The following is a 3,789-nucleotide window of genomic DNA, read 5'->3' as shown; positions in this document are numbered from 1 at the left end:
AAATGATAGGAAGAGAGAAAAAGTTCTTTACTGGTTGAACAGTGTTTGATATATCCAAGAATAATTACACTGGACAAGTTAAAGGCAAAGAAGACTTTATTCATGAGTTTTGCAATAGTGGAGAGAGATTGAACTGAATTCTACCGAAGGAAAAAGTGGGAGAGTTTTTAAGCCTGCTTGGATCCAATAAAAAAGTACTAACGCATGAATGTTAGGCTCCTGCCCTCTCAGAGACTGGTTAATAGGGGCTCCATCTTTCTTGAGGTTTGCATTTTTAGGGATTGGCTCCCAGGGCCTTGAGAAATATTGCTGGCTTGTAGGCAAAAGCCTAAGAAGTTTTACGTCTCAAAGGAGCTGAAAAAGAATTTACAGTTTCTAAAATGAATATTCTAAGGAAAGGGAGGTCAGCGGCCTAGAGTCAGAAGGAAGCTTAGTTGAGAAGAATGATCTGGTCATCTTGGTCAGATGAAAGAAACAGCTCAGGCCTCTACAATGATCTCTCTTTCTTGCTGTTTTTTTTTTTTTTTTTTTTTCTTGTAGTAACAGTTGTTTGCAATACAGAGCAAACCATTCTTTTGCTGTGGCTTATTAAAGAAATGAACAGGTAAGTGCCTGATTCCATTGTAAGAATTCTATTCAAGACAGTTTTACTTTTTCCTGGTATTCAGAGTTGTAAAAATGAACATGCCTGGTCTTTCTGCTCAAAATGTTAAAAATCTTGATATAATTCTGTAACGCAGTGTCTTAGTAGTGTAGAAAACTACATTATTTATGGTAGAATTTTAAAATACTTACATGTATGTTATTTGTTAGATATCAACATTATGTTTGCTATCTCTAAATAATTTGGAAATGTTAAAAATAGTCAACATAAGAACAGTATCCAAGGACTTTGTTTACCTTGTATTCACAGCTGGATATTAGGAATAACTCTGGACATACCTGTTTCAAGCGAACAAAAGCAAACAAATACAGAAGTCCGTAACCCAATATATTCTCAAGTAGGTAAATTTTTCTGTTTAGCTATGTATAGATCCAGCTATTTATACAATTAGGTACTGCCTATATAAATAAGTATGCACATATAATACTCATGTAATCTATTCTGTTGTATTATTTAAGAAGGTAGAATATATTTGAATTTTTTTTGTTCTCTCCAAATAAGTTGGAAATATATTAGTATATAATTTAAAAATCAATATAGATCTCTACCATTAAAATGTTATTACGGTTACTATGTAAATTACTATTAAATTATGATTTTAATTAAGGCTATCTAATTATAATGGAAACACATAGATACATATTATATTTCATACTTTTGCTTGTTTCTAGGAAGTTCAGAGAGTTAATGTTTAATCAGTCTTAGGGATTGATCTGTTTGCTTATTCTGTGCCATTAATTCTAAATAGCCAAGGAAAAACAAGCCTTCCCCAAGAGGGTGCATTCGAATCTGTGTTCAGGAAATTTTTCTTCAGATTACTGTATGAACTTAGAAAAATGTTGAGAAGACTATTTTTATTTTATTATCTGCAAGTGTAATAGCCTTATGTATATGGCTTTTATTGATTTATCTCACATTCTTTTCAGAAGAACAATTTATATTATATATGTATTCCAGTAAGTATATATTTTTCCCTTGAAAAGTTCTATGTAGTTAAAAAGACAACATAATTTAAAAAAACGGGGCATGGTTATGTCCAACAAGTATATGTTGAGCACTATAATATGTAATGTGCTATTGATAGAAATATGAATGACCAGATTTTTTTTTTCCTCTGGTAAAACTTGGTTAGAGATGAATATTTGAAGGGATCATTTCAATAGAGTGTTGTACATGAAAAATAGTATTTACAGAGATGTGAAAGCTAATGGACTTTGGAGCCAGACTAATTGAATTTGGGTTCTCAGCTTTGAAACTGACTAGCTGTGTGGTCTTCGGCAAATTAATTAACCTTTCTGTGTTTCTATTTCATTATACATAAAGGAATAATGATATTAACTACTTTATATGGTGGTTGCCTGGATTACATAATTAATGTAAATTACATGTTTAGCCTAGAGTCAGAATTATATTGTTAACCAAATATAATTTATCATTGTGATTAGTGGTGCCAGGATTAGTGAGAAAGTTTAGGGATGACTTCCTTGAAAGCTCTCTTGCAGAGATGATTCTGGCTCTTGAAGACTAAATAAAACCTCTCTAAATGAAGAAAGGGATTGTAGACAAATCCAGGAATGGAGAGGAATGAGCAGTTGACAAGGATATGATGTTATAATCTTGAAGTATTATCAGCTTTTTGCCATGGAATTTAAGGTATAAGGAGGGGAGTGGAATAAGGAACACTAAAGAGATAAGCAGGAACTTTATCATGAAGAGATTTGTATGTCCCTCAAAGGAGATTTGACTTTACCTTGTAAGTGATGGATATAAATTAAAAGTGTTTTTTTAAAAAAGGGAGTGAGGGGTGCCTGGCTGGCTCAGCTGGAAAAGCTTGTGACTCTTGATTTTGGGTTTGTGAGCTTGAGCCCCATGTTGGGGGTAGAGATTACTAAAAAACAAACAAACAAACCAAAAAATAAGGGATGCACCTCAGTCGGTTAAGCAGCTGAATCTTGATTTTGGCTCAGGTCAAGATCTCATGGTCATGAGATTGAGCCTTGCAGCAGGGTCTGTGTTGGGTGTGGAGCCTGCTTAAGATTCTCTCTCTCCTGCCTCCCCCCCTCACCCCGTGCACATAGTCTCTCTCATTCTCTCTCTGAAAAAAATAAAAAATAAAATAAAACAGAGTGAACTGGTTTGATTGGGTTTTGTGTAAGTGTCTCTGGGTGCAGTAGATTGAGAGAAATAAGATGGAAGGCAGAAAACAGTTTATGAGGCTATTGAAAATATCACTGGATAATATAGATTAAATTGTTTGATTGTAATAAGGATTAATTTACAGGTCTGTTTTTGAAACAATATCACTTTATGTTTTAAAATTTAAGTGAGAAGAAAAAGATACTACTACAGGTGAACCAGTTCTCATGGGAACAGTGTAAATGGAAGAAAAAGTTGGCATTTTTCCTGATATTTCCCAGAAAAAAAGTTGACTGCATATATAACCATTACAATGACTTCTGTGTGTTTTTGTAAGAAGTCGGTAAATATCCTATGTGATAATTATATACATAGAGGCATATGACATCATTTCTTCCCTTTTCTACCTTGTAATAATAGGAGTAGTAAAAGTGGTGGCAGCAGTAGTGTTCTTATAACTTATTTGGTAAGGAGAATTGTATTATATTTGAATTAAAATAATAGAATAAAAAAAGTGTTTAGGTTCATGTCTCTTCAAGAATTATTTTTCTACTGTTTACTTTTTTATGTATTGATTAATATTAGTATAATATAATATTAGCATAATGTAATAATTACTGTTTGAATTTTAAAATATAAATGAACTGTTGTTCAATAGGAAATTTTGATGTTCTTTCTCTTTCAATTAGCAATAATTGCGCCTTGGATAAACCTCATTGGCTACGATACTGCCACTGCGCAAAGCTTGATGTTCTTTCTCTTATGTGTAATCTGTGATACTTAATAAAATCACTATGCATTTATGCATTAGGGATCTAGAATGGGATAGGTAAGAAGTCCAGGTACTTCTGTAGAGCTAAGTTCACAATACTGTGCGTATGATCCACACAACATCCTGCTGGGATAGAAAGAGCAGTGCTCTCCTTTTTTAACACTTGAGGAAACAAACCCCAGCTGGTTAGATGACTTGCCCAAGGAGCAGTCCTGAA

General features: G+C 33.3%; 1 pseudogene; it reads right to left on the bottom strand.

Moving 5' to 3' along the window:
• Positions 1 to 3,414: 3,414 nt before the first annotated feature.
• Positions 3,415 to 3,546, bottom strand: LOC112932564 (U4 spliceosomal RNA; annotated as a pseudogene).
• Positions 3,547 to 3,789: the final 243 nt, after the last annotated feature.

This window comes from Vulpes vulpes, chromosome 13, assembly GCF_048418805.1.
Source record: "Vulpes vulpes isolate BD-2025 chromosome 13, VulVul3, whole genome shotgun sequence".
Classification (NCBI taxonomy): Eukaryota; Metazoa; Chordata; class Mammalia; order Carnivora; family Canidae; genus Vulpes; species Vulpes vulpes.
Note: the sequence above shows the minus strand (reverse complement) of the source record. Positions and strands in the feature narration are given on the sequence as shown.